Raw genomic sequence first — 18,913 nt, 5'->3', positions numbered from 1 at the left:
CCCAGTATGACTGCATTGCTATTCCATCAATGATGCAAAACTTGAATTTAATATGAGAAAATAATTAGATAAATTGGAGGATATTCTACAGAGAAAATGGATTCAAAAGTGTCAAGATCATAAATCCGTTGGAGGACTGTTCTAAATTGTAGAATCTAGAGAAGTATGACAACTAAATGCAATGCACCATCCCAAAACAAATCTTTTTGCTAGAGGTATGTTAGAACAATTGATATAACTTGAATGAGAGCTCTACGTTAGGTCCTAGTATTGCTATATTGTAAAAGTCAAGTTATTGTCCTGAGTTTTATGTTTATATTATGATTAAACAGGATAATGTCATTGTTGATAGACAATATCCAATATACTCTTTCGGGGTTGATGAGGTGACATGTCAGTAACTTGCTCTCGAAAAAATCAGGTGAAACTGAATTTGAAACTTCTCTGCAATTTGAGGTTGTTAATTTTTTAAATTATACTTTAAGTTCTGGGATACATGTGCAGAACACGCACATTTGTTACATAGGTATACATGTGCCTTGATGGTTTGCTGCACCCATCAACCTGTCATCTGTATTAGGTATTTCTCCTAATGCTATCCTCTCCCCAAGTCCCCTGCTTCCTGACAGTCCCTGGTGTGTGATAATCCCCTCCCAGTGTCCATGTGTTCTCACTGTTCAACTCCCACTAAAGGGTCAGAACATACAGTGTTTGGCTTTTCTGTTCCTATGTTAGTTTGCTGATAATGATGGTTTCCAACCTCATCTATGTCCCAGCAAAGGACATGAATGCATACTTTTTTATGGCTGCATAGTATTCCAGGATGTTTGCCACATTTTCTTTATCCAGCCTATCACTGATGGGCATTTGGGATGGTGCCAAGTCTTTGCTATTGTGAGTAATGGTGCAATAAACATACATATGCATGTGTCTTTATAGTAGAATGATTTATACTCCTTTGGGTATATACCTAGTAATGGGATTGCTGGGTCAAATGGTATTTCTGTTTCTAGGTCCTTGAGGAATTGCCAAACTGTCTTCCACAATGGCTGAACTAACTTATACTCTCACCAACAGTGTAAAAGCTTTCCTATTTCTCCATATCCTCTTCAGCATCTGTTGTTTCCTGACTTTTTAATAATCGCCATTCTAACTGGTGAGAGATGGTATCTTACTGTGGTTTTCATTTGCATTGCTCTAATGACCAGGGATGAGGAGCTTTGTTTCATATATTTGTTGGCCACATAAATGTCTTTTGAGAACTGTTTGTTCATATCCTTGACACACTTTTTGATGGTGTTTTTTTTGTGTAAATTTGTTTAAGTTCCTTGCAGAATCTGAATATTAGCCTTTGTTGAGAGGAGAGATCGCAACATTTTCTACCATTCTGTAGGTTTCCTGTTCACTGTGATGATGGCTTTATTTGCTGTACAGAAGCTCTTTAGTTTAATTAGATTCCATTTGTCTATCTTCGCTTTTGTTGCCACTGTATTTTGTGTTTTAGTCTTAAGTTTTTGTCCAGGCCTATGTCCTGAATGGTAGTGTCCAGGTTTTTGTCCTAGAGTCTTTATGGTTTTAGGTCCCACGTTTAAGTCTTTAATCCTCTTGAGTTAATTTTTGTATAAGGTGCAAGGAAGGGATTCAGTTTCAGTTTTCTGCATATAGCTAGCCAGATTTCCTAACACCATTTATTAAATAGGGAATCCTTCCCCCATCGCTTGTTTTTGTTAGGTTTCTCAAAGATCAGACAGTCGTCGATAAGTGGCATTATTTCTGAGGTCTCTGTTCTGGTCCATTGGTCTATATATCTGTTTTGGTACCAGTACCATGCAAGACTTGTAGTATAGCTTGAGTCAGGTAGCATGATGCCAACAGCTTTGTTCTTTTTAACTTGTCTTGGGCTCTTTTTTGGCTCCATATGAAATTTATAGTAGTTTTTTTTTTCTAATTCTGTGAAGAAAGTCAATGGTAGCTTGATGGAGATAGCATTGAACCTATAAATTACTTTGGGTAGTATGGCCATTTTCACCATATTGATTCTTCCTATCCATGAGCTTACTGTGATAAGAAACTAGAAAATGTGACCCACTGACAAGGGAAAAATTCAGCAGAAATGTATCCCAGAAAACCCAGATACAGGATTTTGCATAAAATAAAAAGTAAATTAGCCATTAAGAATATTACTAAGGACTTAAAAGAAAAGATAAATAAACTGATGAAATTTCCCAATGTAAAAATAACTATAAGTTGTGGAAATTCTAGTACTGACGTACCATATCTGAAATTAAGGAAAAAAATCATGGTTGAATTTAATGGCTTATATGCAAAAGCAAAGCATGGTTATTTTTCATTAGAAGTTAAAACACTGAACAGGACACCAGTAATCTGTAGTAAATAAAAATATTCCTAAAATAGATTTAATTAAAGTTTTCAAAGAAGAGAAATAAAAACTGCCGCATTAACATTTTAAAAAATAAAATAGCCCAAATTTGCCCAAATTAAATTAAAATATCAATTTGTAAAGCCAGAAATCTCAGCAATCCATGCAAAGATAGACACAAAGAAAACTACATACAAGATTTGTTGAAAATCAAATATAAGGAGAAATCTTTGAAAGCAGGTAAAGGGAAAAGATATATTGCCTAAAAGGAAACATGAATACAAATGATAGTGGATATTTCATAACAAATAAAAATCTGACAGACAAGGTAATGAAATCACTACAGTGCTGGGGAAAAATCATTTCAATTATGATCTCTATATCCAGTAAACATTTAAGTCAAGAATACAGGTGAAATAAAACCATTTTTAAATAACAAGTGAGAACAATTGTTGCTGACAGACTTGTACTACAAATAAAAGTAAATTTTTTAAGTTGAAGAAAATAATGCTACATAGAAACTCTGATCTCTACAAGAATGAAGAAAATAAGAAAGGGCAAATATTTATGTAAACATAAATAATTAACCTTTTTAATTTTTCAAAAAAGCTACCTCTTTCGACCAACTTTATAAGATTATATTTACACTTTAAAAAATGTTGACATAAAATATATAAAAACTAGCATCAAAATAATAGTAAATTATACTGTTTCAAGATTTTTCCGTAAAAAGAGAAAATATTAATCCTAGTAAATAGTAAAAAATTGTGTATGTAAATTCTATGAATAGTTATTAAACACATAAAGCACTATAGTAAGAACTCAAAAAAGTATTAAAATGAAATACTATGAATTATATGATTAACTCAAAGATGACAATAATTGAGAGACAAAATGACCGATAAAGAAAAAAGATAAAGCAAATTAGTAATTAAAGTATAAATGGAAAGTTGTCTAAAATTCCAAACTAGACGAAAATGAACATGATTGAGAGTTACTGCTGGAATGAGTTCAGACTCTTGGAACTGCTGGAATGGAATGCACGTATTTTGCATGTGAGAAGGACACGAATTTAGGGGACCAAAAGGAGAATGCTACAGACTGAATTGTAAATTGTGTCTCCCTCAAAATCTTATGTAGAAGCCCCAATTCCCAATGTAACTGCTTTTGGAGATAGGGTTTTCAAGAGGTATTTATGGTTACATGAAGTCATAACATCGAAGTCCTAATTTGAAAAGACTAGTGGCCTTCTAAAAAAGGAAGATGAACTCTCTCTTTCTAGCCACACACACACACCAAGGAAAGGCCTTGTGAGCACACAGCAGGAAGGTGGCTGCCTTCAAGCCTGGAGGAGAGCCCTCACCAAAACCTGACTATGCTGGTACCTTGATTTTGGACATCCAGCCTCCAGAATTGTGAGAAAATAAATTTATATTGTTTAAGCTATCTAGTCTGGGATATTTTGTTGTGGTAGTCAGAACTGACATGAACTTATATTTATTTTGTAACAAGACAAAATCAGTTTTATATCATACTTAATGGTGTTATATTACCAAAAGTTAATCCTCCTCTGGATTTTTTTTCATAATTTGATTTAATAGGACAATAGATGTTTTAAATTAACAATTGAGGATAATGCAAGGATTGCTAGAACAAGTAGTCAAACGGAAGTAAAACTCAACATTTCTCCTTCTCACCTCTTGCATCCCTCATCTTAAATTCACACTATGACCTTTTTTCCCTCAGACATAGGTTTCAATAGCTATTACACTCAGATAATAAATCTGAGTAGTATGATTTACTACCATTTTGTGCTACTATTTTCACATATTTTATGCCAACATTTTTTAAAGCTCAAATACAATGTTATAAAATTTATTGAAAGATAAATTTTTGAAAAATTGAAGAAAAAGCTTATTTAAGTATAGTTACCAATTTATTTGTAATTTATTTATCAATGTACTTACAATTAAATGCCCTTATATATACACATATACATACATATATGTACATATATTTTGTATGTGTGTGTATATGCACACAAATATATAGAGAGATTTTTGGATAGATAGATAGATAGATAGATAGATAGATAGATGATAGATAGATAGATGATCTTCATATCCTGACTCTCACAAGATGGAGAAAATAAACCAGGAGTAAACTCAGTCTTCCTATTACCAGTGCAGTGTCCCATGCCCCACATATACAATGAGATCTGTAGGTTGCATTATGGAACACTATTCTGCTGTAAAGACATCTTTGTGACTCTAACTTGAAAATATTTTGTCTGCTGGTATAGCTAAATATTAGGTCCTTGAAACATTTTTTATTCATTTAGAATACACACACACATATTTAGTAGTAGTAGAGCTTTGTCTAATTTGTTATTTCTCAAACAATAGGATAGTAGACTAAGCAAGGCTAGCACTGAGTAGCTTTTTCTCTGGAACTTAGTTCCTTCATTTTCTCTGGACCTTAGGTTGGGATGTAGGACTGCATACATACAAAGTCTTACTCAGTGTTAAAGCTTTGCATGGGTGCAGTGATGACTCTCCACTCATCAGAACCATTAGTTTTTACATTCCCCTCAAAATAGTGAAAGAACAACATGGCCCATCCAATGGACTGGCCCTAATTACATAAACTTTCTTTGTAGCCATAGTTGCACATCAGCCTCCACAAACCTTGTTTCCTGGCCAGTGAGAACTGTTGTAATTACCTGGACATTTCACATGCTTCCAGACATCGTACCTAATTTCTTAGCCTCCAGTATCCTGTCAATCACCCACCTATTGAGAATGTCACAATTGCACTTCCTATTTAAAGCATTCTCATCTTCAGATTAAGTATTTTATGCCTTTGTACTCCCAAAGCATATTGCTTGCTTTTCTACCTTCCTTTGGTTCTATTGAAATGAGATGTTTTTAAGTGTATCCACGACTTGATGAAAGGACATGCATCTTGTGTCTTTTCATTATTTGTGTTTCTACAGTAACACACACACACGATTAATGCTTATTAAACAATAAGTTAAAATTGCAAGTAATTTTAACCTATCTCCATTATTAAATAACCTTCTACTCATTGAAAAACATTACTCATTCTGATTACCACAAGAAGACTCACAAAAAAAGTTCAAGCATAACATTCCAGCCAAGACTTTAATCTTCAACTAAGCACATTCCTTGGAATCTCGAGAGAGACTAAGTCTGAAATATATTTTATGTGAGTTTATCACCCCTAAGCTCCTTATTAGCATGAGGTCTCACAGAGTTACTAGATGAGAAGGTCACTTTCAAAATTATTCAGAGTTATTTTGTAGTTCTTTTAAGAAAAGATATGATGGAAAGGAAATCTAGAGGACATTTGCTCTGAATCCCAGCAATCTTGACTTAAATGGTGGGCACACAGGCTTAAAGTACTGTAAGTTGGAGCAGGAGGTAGTTAGGAAGACACTGATTTTTGTCCTGGGTCTCCCTGTAAGATATGGTTTATGCATGGCAAAAAACTTGGACAATTTGTCAGGTAATAACAGTTCTTTTTTTCCCAAGATACATGGTAGGGAATTAGAGATAGAGAATTATAAAATGGTAATATGGCTCTACTTCATCCTCCTTTAAACAGAAAGATCAGAGCTTAACTCTTTGAGGATTCTAATCATGACTTAGAATATACTATGCCATCTGGATTTGGAATTTGTTTCAGGGTGAAGAGAGTTTGAAGTTCACTAGAAATGAAGCAAATGATATCTAATGGTTAGAAGTTTGCTATAAATGATTTAGGTTCAAGTTAAATATTTCAGGACGAGGCTGAAATCCGCGGTTTATTATATTTTATTCAATCTGAGACACTACCTATTGTAAAATTCACCAATATTTTACATAAAGGCAGAAAAGAAAACCCACTGGCAATTATAGTTTGTAAACACTTTGCTTGTGCTATGAATTTGAGTTTTAGAAATATTAAAATATGCAAAAAATGTGCTTCTTTGAAGCAATAAAATATAAATGTTTGGATATAAATACATTCTTATCATCACATATTCACCCAAAACTTAGCATGTTCAAAACTAAATATATCTGTCCCAAATATGTAGATTTTCTTTTTTTTATTTTTTTACACTGAATGACAATACTATTCTCCCAGTGTTTGACTTACTTCTTTTTATTAATCCTCATCTCTTATTGGTTATAAAGTTCTTTGTCTCCTCTGTTCTCTCTGTCCAGTTTGTTCTTTCTCCTTTCCTCATTGTTTGGATGTTTTTGTACCCCATTTCAGACCTCACCTTTGATACTGCTTCCTTTGAAAAAGAAATCCTGAATGTGCCAAGTCTTGATTAGTTGATCTTTCTAGTTCTCAGTATAGAACCCATAAATTTCCATTCATAACATATATTCTCTGTTGTCCTCGAATATTTATCTGTATACAACATTAAACACAATTTCCTTAGGGACAAAGACTGTTATTCTGTTTTACAACTGAGTTTCTAGAACTTATCAAATATTCCACACATATTAATTGTTGTATATAACTCGATGATTAAAAAATAAAAACATTACATTTAAAATATAAAAGTGATTTGGTTTTTATATATTAGCAAATAGAGTATGTACAAATAAAAACGTTTTCAAATTGGAAGAGGAACAAGAAGAAAACAGCACAACATTATGCAAAAGAGAAGTCATTTAAGCATTAAATAACATAAAATGTACTGTTAAGACTCCGTACATTTTATCTTATTTGATAAATAAGTGTCTATTTTATCAATTTCAGTTTTATGCCAGACACATACTGTATATCACAGAGAAGAAAATTTTATTTTAGCAGTTTAATTGTGCTTCCAAACTCCAAAATATCCTTTCAATCTTTTGGGAAAATGACCAGTAACGTACATTGACTGCATTTAAGGCAAGAGATTTTTAACAGAGCCTGTAATTTCTTTGGGTCGGAGAATTAAGAATATAAACTTATTTCTTTCCAAGATACTGTTTTAGGAAATATAAAAGGTTAATTATGTCTCTTGAAGATGTTACTTTAAATGAAATTGAAATCACTATAAATAGAAAACAGATTTTACATTTTTTGTTAAATATTTTTAATTGACAAATAATAATTGTGTGGAATTATGGAGTACAATAAGATGTTGTGATACATGCATACATTCTGGGATGATTAAATAAGACTAATAGTTTTTTGTGATAAGAAGAATTAAAATCTACTATCTATGCATTTTTAAAATATACAACACATTATTATTAGCTGCAGGCACCATGCTGCATCTTGGCTGTTGGAAATAATGTTCCCACAAACATGAAAGTACAGATATCTCTTCAACATACTAATTCCCATTTCTTTGGATATATACCCAGAAGTGCAACTAATTTTTAGAGGAACCTCAATATGGTTTTTCAAAATGGCTGTACTAATTTGCAGTCTTGCTAACAGTGTATAAGAGTTTATTTTTCTTTAGAATACTTGTCATCTCTTGTCTTTTTGATAATAACCATTCTAACTGATGGGAGGTGATAGTTCATTATGGTTTTAGTTTGCATTTCCCTAATGATTAGTGGTGCTGTTAACTTTTTCATTTATCTTTTGGCCATTTGTATGCCTTCTTTTGAAAAATATCTGTCCAGCTCCTTTGACCTTTAATTGGATTATTTTCTTCTTCTTGCTATTGAGTAATTCAAATTCCCTACATATTTCAGATATCAGCCCCTTATCAGATGTATAATTTGAAAGTATTTCTCTACAGTCTGTGGGTTGTCTCTTCACACTGTTGTTTCCTTTACTGTGCAGCATTTTACTTTCACACAATGCAATTTGCATATATGCCCTTTGTTGCCAGTGCCTTTGGGGTCATATCTAAGAAATCATTGTCCAGACCAATATTGGGAGGTTTTCCCCTATGTTACCTTCTACTAGTTTTGCTGTTTCAGGTCGTACGTTTAACTAACCCATTTCAAGTTGAGTCTTGAATATGGGGTGAGATAAGAAATAGAGCTATCTTATTTTTTGTTGGGGGCAGTTATTTCTCCTACATTCTATCAAACTTCTTGGATTGTAGCTTTCACAAATAAGTATTTATTTTAAATCAAATGGTCAATTTTGTAGAATTTATATCTTTTGTGTAAATTTATTATAAGGGTTTCTCCTTCATGAGGTCTTGTACAATAAATTCCAGGCTGATTTTATGCTTCTACAACCAGGCAGTTCAAATAGTGAAAATAGCATAGTCTCTAGAATTCAAATTTCTTTAATTATACACATAAATTTAGTAATACTGGGCAAATCAGTTAATCTATGAGCAGCAGTTTCCTAATCTGTAAAATAGAGGTGATGCATGAAAAATTATATGTTTTAGAAGTAAAATTAAATGAGATTTATAGGTGAAATTTCTGACACTTAAAAGTATGAAACAAAGTAAATAAAACAAAACAAGATTGATCTATTTTAAATAATAGATATTTGGTGAAGTGTAGCTTAATATAATGCAAGAAAAACAATAAAAGTCTTCATTTTAGTTAGAAAAAATAATTCAAGTATACTAGTTGATGTGGTTTGAGTTTGTGTCTCTACCAAAGTGCCATGTTGCATTGTAATCCCCAATTTTAGAGGAAGGGCTTGACGGGAGGTGACTGAATGATGGGTGCAGATATTCCTCTTGCTGTTCTCATGATAGTGAGTTCTCATGAGATCTGCTTGTTTAAAAGTGAATAGCACCTCTCCCTTTGCTTCTCTTCCTCTTGCTCCAGCCATGTAAATTTTGCCTGCTTCCCCTTCGCCTTCTGCCATAATTGAAAATTTCCTGGAAGGGCTCAATGGCTCACCCCTGTAATCCCAGCACTTTGGGAGCCCAATGTGGACGGATCAGGAGGTCAAGAGATCCACACCATCCTTGCCAACATGCTGAAACCCTGTCTCTACTAAAAATACAAACAATTAGCTGATATGCTGGTGCATTCTTGTAGCCCCAACTACTCTGAGGCTGAGGCCGAAGAATCACTTGAACCAGGAGGCAGAGGTTGCAGTGAGCTGAGATTGTGCAACTGCATTCCAGCCTGGTGTCAGAGAGAAATTCTGTCTAAAAGAAAAAAATTCCTGAGGCTTCCATAGCCATACTTCCTGTATAGCCTGTGGAACCATGAATAAATTACCCAGTTTCAGTTATTTATTTATAGCAGTGTGAGAATGGACAAATATACTAGTTATACTTTATATTAATGTAGATTATTACTTATTAATTCTATATTAATGTAGGTTAATTTTTTAAAATTAAAAGAGCTATTTACCATTCATAATGATTTTTTCTAAAATAGAGTAAGACTTAAATGACACATGATGACACATGAGATAACAAACACCTCTCATGAGCATTTTTTATTTAATGCAAGATGCTAGAAAAATCATAGGATAAAATTGTGATAGAACATAACAATGTATGTTGGAACAAGCCAATCATTACCTGAAAAAAAAATTAGCAAAAAAAAATCAGCTATGTTATAGCTGCTTATTTAATTTTTTTCATACTACAATTGTCTTTTTTTTTCATACTACAGGTTTTAACCTCAGTGCTCCAATGAAAGTAAATGGCCACAGTGACAAAAAATAGTTTAATCTTTTTTTTTTTTGTTGTTCCTGATCCAACATGTCACTGTTTTCTTTCTCATTTTTAACATGAGATATTTTTGTCCTTTGCGTAAAGCATTTGATTGAACATTTAAGTTACTTTTTTAGATCTTCAATTTGCACTGATTCATCTCAATAATGCCATGGCTTTTCACCTCCCACTGCTACTAGCTTTAATATATCCCAGTGTTATTTGTAGCAAACCCACAAGGGTAGATAATTTTTTTGTGCACTCTGTTATTGAGAATCATAAACTATCTTAAATATTTTTTGCTGAAAATCTTTTTTTTTCTTTAAACCATGACTGTTTTCCAAATCTAACTGAATACTTCAGCACCTTACACATACTAAATATTCAATGAATTTCTCTGTTTGATACATTCACGTAACATCAGTTTTTAAACTATTTTAAGTTTCAGGACACAAACACATTTGTCGAGTCCTTCTTTTATAGGGATTCTAAGTCATTAATCTTTAAAATAATAGTATTGGATCATGTAAACTTCTAATTTTCTTAAATCTTGAAAGTTTTATTAGTCACTGATTTTAATTATTTAAGGTTATATCCACAGAACTGGACATAACCAATGGGCTCATGAATCCTTGAGTGGAAATGAGGATTTTATAGCTAATCATATCTATTCTTCTAAGTCTTATACACTGACTTGAAGGAGGAAGCCTGACAAACTTCTGTTCTGAAAATTGTAGATTCTGAATCAGCTGCAGTGGGTATAGCCTTTAGTATGCTGATTAATCATATTGCCCTTGCCTAAAAAGGTGAAAATGTTGGTTAGTTCATCTCATGCTAAGAGAATATGAAGAGTGGAAAATTCAATTGTCTGTCAAAATTCTCTCAAAAAGCAAATTTGTATACCTCTGTTAAATATATTATTTTATTTTTTTGAGATAGAGTTTCGCTCTTATTACCCAGGTTGGAGTGCGATGGTGTGATCTCTGCTCACCGCAACCTCCCCCTCCTGGGTTCAGGCAATTCTCCTGCCTCAGCCTCCTGAGTAGCTGGGATTACAGGCACGCACCACCATGCCCAGCTAATTTTTTGTATTTTAGTAGAGACGGGGTTTCACCATGTTGACCAGGATGGTCTTGATCTCTTGACCTCGTGATCCACCCGTCTCAGCCTCCCAAAGTGCTGGGATTACAGGCGTGAACCACTGCGCCTGGCCAAATATACTATTTTATATTTGCTTCTTTATACTTTCTTGAATTTGGAATCCTCTCATAGTAAGTTGTCAATTTTTTTGTTACCAGCATATAAATGTAAAAACAAAGGAATAAAACCAGGCAGAATATAAATATTAAACCATGATGCTGAAAGTCACATGAAAATGTAAAACAAGAAGATCTTATGGTTTGAAATACATTATCCTTAGAAGAGTATGTTTTAATCAACATATATCATTCTAGATTTAGAAGATATAAAAGAACTTATGTTTCTTTTATGGCGAGTTTTAAAAATATCAAATTGGCAGTAAGGAATAGATAATTTTTGAAAAAAGAGAACATGTAATAGTTGTGTCATTTATGCACAAAGTAATTATGCATTTTTTCATTTTTTTAACTTTGTCAACATTAAAATCTGACTTTATACTGTCATATTAAGAATTTAAATCAAAGACTGATAATAATTCCCTTTTAACACAGCAAGATCATTCAAATATAAAAATGTCCAAAATACAATGATTCCATTAATCAATGTGAATGCAAGTAGGAATACCTTGAGAGTAATAAACCACAAACAATTTTTAAAAAGGATCCCTGAAATATATGATTTAGAAAGAAAAATCACAAAGTTGCTGTTTGATCACATTTAAAATAAAATCTCTACTCAATGAGCTAATTATAGCTAGAAGACAATTAAATTTAATCCCTAGTGAATGAGAGAAATAAAAGAGAGACCATGGAAAAGTAATTTATTTTCTGTGACCAGTATGCTGAATGCTTTTTATAGAAAGACTGTAATGAGAGAGAACTGAATGGAGCCTACCTGAGAAGTATATGGAAGGAAGGAAATAACTTGGAAGCCAAAAGGATGTCATAAGTATGTTTTGCATAGGAACAAGGCTTTATATGTGTTTAACAGAAATAAATCATATTAAAGTCATTCATAAAACCTCTGTCACATAATAAGAGTGTGACCCTGGACAAGTTACTTAGCCTATTAGAGCTTCAGTTTTCTCATCTGCATAGTGGACATAGAAATGGCATTTTTTTACATAGGGCTTTCATAGGAAATAAATGAGAGAATGTTTTTATAGTGACCAGGGCAATGCCTGAAGCACAGTGCAAATTAAATAAACATTTGCAAAGCTATGTGGATTCTTTTTAATTACAGAATAATATTTCTTCTGTTGGTAAGCCTAACATTTCTTATCTAAACACAGTAACAGCTGCATTTATTGAATGTTTCCCTGCACTGAAGAGCCTATGTAACCTGAACTGCTCTGTAACTCTGTGAGTTATCACTCACTTTCCATGTCACAGTGCTTCTTGTTCTTCTAATACAAAGTATTCCCTCTGTTGGGTCTTTGCACTGGCTGTACATTTTTCACAAGGAGATCCACATAGCCATCCTTCTTACCTTCTTCCATTCTGTCACTCACTAATACTACACAATATTACATATTAAAATTACATGAGTCACATACCCAGTCCCTTACCTTGCTCTATGTTTTTTCTTTCTCCAAATCACTTTCTAAAAAAAATTTTTTATTAATGTCAATTGTTCCAGTCTCTCCTCTTGAAAATATAAATATCATCAGCTGTAAGAAAAACTATCTATGTTGCTCATAGTACAGCCCAAGAAAGGTGTTTGATTCACAGTAAGCCATCAATACATTTTTGAAGTGCAATTAAATATATGAATTATCTCCAACTCATTAAAAAATATAGATAATATCAGTATCAATTTAGAAATGAACTGAGAATACAAGAATTACTTGTTCCAATGTTTATACTTAGTAAATGGCTGAGCTAACATTTAAACCTAAATAGGTCTAAACCTATAGCGTTTGCTTTACTCACTATGTTATAATTTTATCTCATAAAGAAAAGTAAAAGGGTTCTTTTGTTGCCCAAAAGAAAGTCAGTGAAGCAATAGGTTCTATATTTTGGCACCAAAAATTACACGTACTCTAATCTTTTTCTCTTTACTTCTACTATTTCTACTGTTATAACACTAGTAGTAAATAAGTTAAATAAAGAAGGTAGGAATAGAGCCAAATAGATTATAGATCAACTTAAAAATGAAGGGACAATGGAACAGCATGGAAAATGTTTATAACAGAAGTGAAAATGAAGAGAGGTCTACAGCATCTATTAATGGGAATATTTTTCAAAACTACGCATATTCTAATCTTTCCAAGATCTGATATCGTTCTTATTCATGAATGTCAGTGCATAAATTTCTGTTATACTCCAAAGCTGTTATCTAGTCTTTGTCACGTACCAGAAAAATACAAATATATAATTAAAGAGTTGTTTACTATTTTCCCTTAAACCGTGGAAGAAAAACTCTCAGCTTATGCATAAGAACTAATACAAATTTCACCTGGTGTATAATTTGTAATGATATTAAAAAGTGTTGTACATAGATGACCTTCACAATTAATAAATTAATGTTATTCCCTAAGACTTCATCATCTAGGTTTGCATTCTAGTAACCCATCCACAAAGAGATTTTGCCTAGTGATTAAGAGGGTAAGTATGGTTGAAAACAGACCAGGATTTGACTACTGGCTCTGTCACATCTTAAATGTGGGGCCACAGGAATGTTACCTGTTTTCTCTAAGGCTCCATTTCAATTGTGAAATGAGGCTAATTCATGTATCTGCCCCAAGAGATACTGTTAAAATCAAAGATACTATTTTAAAAGTACTTCGTAAGTATTCACTACATTAGTTTTCATTTTTCCAATATCGTTATACTTGATGCATGTTCAGATATTCTTAATATTTTTCTTCTATCAATACCAGAGCATAAGCTTATATTTTTATGAAGTTTAGCATTGTCATTGATGGTGGTGGTCTTGTGGATGTTAGTTATTTTTTCAAAGTAGTCATAAAACATTTGACAGAGTTAAAGAACCTCAAAGCAGACCTTACAAAAAGAAGCAGAAAAATAACTAATGGAAAAATACTTTCTTGGGAATTAAAAGAGAGGTCATTTTTATGACTCTCATGAATCATCCTAAATGGATTATATCCAGGCCCACACTAATTTGTATGATTCCTCTGCTGAAAAGGAAGTAAAGCAGATAGACTATTATTATTCAGATCCTTTACAAACAATACCTGATAAATGCCATTAGTATTACAAGTTCTTTGGGATGCATAAATTTATATGGCGCAAACTCAAACAAACCACTGGGGTTTCTACGTGTCCAAAGAATTAGTAAGCATTGGTCCATATACTTCATTAACATGATTTTTCTAAAAAGACAAATGGCATTGAGATATAAATTGTCCCTATTTCAACTTTGGATAAAAGAAACTCATCATAGAAAACTTGCATTATTTTCTTACCACTTATTTGGGGTTTTAAAATTTTATTTCAAGTCTATGGTTGAAGTTCATTTTAATCTTTATTAAATTCTCCAAAACTAATACTTACTTTCATGTAAGTTTAGGTTCTCTATGAATACACAAGGAAAAGTTCTTCAATTATTCTGTCATATATAATTAATTTCTGTATCAATATAAACTGATTTTTGTTTAATTGAGATGGTCTCTATTGGTGAGTTTTCATTATCCCCTTATAATTAGCTGTGTTTCAAGAGCCCTTTGAGGTAAAGGCTCACATCTTCTTTACAGAGAGTCATAAGGAGAGAATTTCATTTAGATTTCAGAATGGCAAAAGGCAAGTGCCAATAGTTAGCACTGATTTCATGCACAAAGAAAGCATGGAGGTACCAAATGGTTATGATATATTAGTTATAAAGGGCTATTTATGAATAGTTAGTTACAAAAGAGTAAGACTTGAAAAGCTTAAGTAGAAGCATATCATTGTTATAAAGTGGAAGTTTTTCAGATAGAAGTAATTTTGAAAAAAATAAAATAATTATTCTAATTCTCTCTTCAGAACTTAAAATTTCACTACTAGTGTAAGACATGGAAAAGTGAAATGTGTTTTATTCCCCTGAGTGCATAAATAAGCTGATATTATGTGCAACAGAATCAACAATGAGCTCATATTCTTTTCAAATCTTTCTCTCCAGTGAAATCAGCAGGGAGTCATGTGCTCATGCTTGTTAGTGGTGTCCTTATAACTAGAGATTCATTTCAAGTTTCATAATAAAAAAATTTAGTTGGGCCGGGCACGGTGGCTCACACCTATAATCCTAGCACTTTGGGAGACTGAGACAGGTGGATGATGAGGTCAAGAGAATGAGACCATCCTGGTCAACATGTTGAAACCCTGTCTCTGCTAAAAATACAAAAATTAGCTGGGCATGGTGGCTCACACCTGTAGTCCCAGCTACTCGGGAGGCTGAGGCAGGAGAATTACTTGAACACAGGAGGCGGAGGTTGTGGTGAGCCGAGATCTTGCCACTGCACTCCAGCCTGGGTAACAAGAGTGAAACTCTGTCTCAAAAATAATAATGATAATAATAATAATAATAATCTAGTAGGTAATGTTATATGTAGAATCTTGTCACTAATTTGACTACCTAAGAATTCATTAAGTTTTAAAGCAGAATTATCAATAAGTACATAAATTACACATTATTAGCTATTGAAGTTATGAGCCTACATTTTATTTCAAGTATTATCATTTGGTATTTTCTTGATTAATACTAAATATGCATTAGAACAAAGATTGTAAGATCGATAAGGATTATGTCCAGCCTGTTTTCATGAACTTACCATGGAACTGGTCATTATAATTTTTATTAGTAAAAGAATAACTGTTAATTGAAAGTTTAGTCCATTTAAATATGGATAAATGACTTAAAATAATTAAGGAAAGATTAAGTCAGGAATGGAATCCGGAGCCTTTGGATGTGGCTCTGTCATCAGAAGACTCCACCTGATTTGTCTTACATGTCATACTATGTTTAAATCACTTGTGCTAATCAGGAGGGGGAACGAGGGAGAGAAAGGGAGAGAAAAAGAATGTGTTCGGAGACCAAGGCAGGTGGATCATGAGATCAGGAGGTTGCGCCCATCTTGGCCAACATGGTGAAACTCCATACCTATTAGAAATACAAAAATTACCCGGGCATGGTGGCACACACCTGTAGTCCCAAGTTGAGCTACTTGGGAGGCTGAGGCAGAAAAATGGTTGAACCCAGAAGGCGGGTGTTGCTGTGAGCCGAGATTATGCCACTGCACTCCAGCCTGGTGATAGAGCAAGACTCTGTCTAAAAAAAAAAAAAAAAAAATTAATCATCTTTACTACTGAATCAGCTCTTTTCTCAGTGTCTCAATATTCCTCCTTACTTATTTCTATATCATTTAGGTCATTTTTATCCATCATGTGCATTTTCTGATCATTGAGTCCATGGATGAAGCAGTAAGTTAAAAATTGTTATAGAAATTGCATTTAATATTTATTAAAAAAATCAGTATTTAGTAAAAACTTTGAATATGTTAAATGAATTAATTTAATAAAATTAGTCTATGACCCAGTAAGAAGTAGCTTTTGTAACATCTACCTTTGAAAGAAGAAGGAAGACATTCTGATTCCTGGTGCTGGACAAGGCTTGTAATCACTACTGCTTCTAAGGAGCAGCTATTTAAGCAAGTGGTTTACCACGATTAGTCAGCCACATGCCATGCTTGTTTAACATGGTAGCTTATGTTCCAACAGCATCATGGTGAAGCTTATTCTCAGAATGCAGCCTTAAAAACAGGACTGTGGGTTGTGGAGTGGGAAGAAGGTTAACACTGTTATTGCAATGCACTCTGTGCTCCAAGGACATGAGGTTGTTTTCAACCTGTGGAGGAAACCCTTGGTGTTTTCCACAACAGATGGGGAGTGGGAGGAAAAAAATGGTGTCTTTGTGTACTCCCTCTAACTAATATTGCTTGGATATGCATACGAAACAAATGTGTTTGGGAATAGCCTGCACCGAAATGCCCTCACGAATAATTGAGTGTGAGGGTCAGTGCCAGCTCTGCTTTCTATGTTCCTGTTTGAGTTGCGTGAGAAAGTACAGTGTTCAGTAACTATGGGGTAATGAGCCACAGGTAAGTTCTTTACATAACCTGAAATGAATCTAAGTTTGAATACAGTAAAGATAAGGATGAGGATTTTTTTACTCCAAAGCTTGCTACAACCCCTAAACAGTAAAACAACAGTCGCTATCCAAACATGAAGAAGTAGGCAGTATATTTTAAAGCAGTTACTAGTGTTGTTCATATGCCTTGATATTAGTAATATTTGGGATGCAAGCTCTCTGTTGCCTAGTTCACTGCACTCTATAATTAGAGCTTCTCATTATAAGAGCAATAACTCAGGATTCAAATAAACAACTCAGGATTTTGACATTTGTGGAAAATAGTACTGAAAAACCATTACAAGAAAATGAATATTAAATACCTATAAGTGAAATATGGCCAACCTAGTCACCTACTGAAGAAAATGAATAATTACATTTGTAAAAGCAAATTACAAAGGGAGGAAAAAAGCAGCCGGTTAAAATACAGCTAAATCACTTTTAATCCCATTGTTGTTGCACTCAGCTTTATGGCAGAAATTAAGGTATCCTGAAAAGAATGTCTTACCAAGAGAGGGTTAGCATGTTAAAGAAGACAGTGTTTTGGATTATTCTACATATCTCTACTATAAATAGGATATTTTTAAAATGCCGTTTTGAGCTATCCAAGTGAGTTAGTGATCATCTATGGCAGACTTCACGATAATGATGGACTGACATATGAATAAAGGAAAGGCTTATCATTTTAGATGGACAAATCTTGATGAATTCAAATTATAACCTGTAATCTTTAAACTAGCCACTTTGCTGGTAAAGGTAATGATTTGTCATGAGGCTTATTCATTTACTGTTAATCACCAGGATTCACATATTTAAAATCTCTAGCATTCAGAAACCTGTAAGAGGATTCATGCACGTGTTCTACTTTATGCTCCTGATTTGCAAAACAATGAGGCTGGTAATGATGTGAAAGATTTAACTGGCTCTCCTTGTGTCTCCTCTATCTGCACTGATTGTTATTTGTAAAGAGGAATCTTCGGAAGCCTGTGGTTCCCACAGGATGCTGAGCAGCCAGGCACTGAGTTAAAGATGACATCCTGTGTCAGGGATCAGATATCAGTCAGTTAATAGCTTTGCACTTAGAATTGCCAAATACATTATTTCTTGTTAAAGGCCAATTTTTTCCCATACAAAGTTATTTTCACATTCATAATATAATGTAGACTGGAAGGTTCTTTGAAAATAGCACTAGTTTAAATGATTTCCTTAAGGCAAGATAACTGCTATTTTATGTATCAAATCAGTTCATAATTTATATTTATGCAATCAGACCCAAGAAACACAAAACAATTCTCGCCAGTCTTTGCACTGTGTATTCAGATTTTACTTTTTTTTTTTAACAAGACTTACGTTATAAGAAGAATTTGTTTTAGTAAAATAAGCGTGAAATAATCTTTTCCCTCATTGTCAAGAAGGTTATGTTTGTGCCATTTCGTCTTTTCAAAAGTTATTTTAATTATTCCAAGCAAATGTGATATAGTCACATTTTAATTTTTTCCTAATTACAGATAAGGGCACAAAATTCTGAAGTATTACTATGTGACAGACTATCATAATTAGATATGTCATATCAATTTTAAAATTTTAAATGATTTTATTTAGGTAAACAGTAAAAAAAAAAAATTCTGTCAAAAACCTCAGGGGCAGGATTTAAAATTGACCGT

The sequence above is a fragment of the Callithrix jacchus genome, chromosome 4 (assembly GCF_049354715.1).
Source record: "Callithrix jacchus isolate 240 chromosome 4, calJac240_pri, whole genome shotgun sequence".
Taxonomy (NCBI): Eukaryota; Metazoa; Chordata; class Mammalia; order Primates; family Cebidae; genus Callithrix; species Callithrix jacchus.
Note: the sequence above shows the minus strand (reverse complement) of the source record.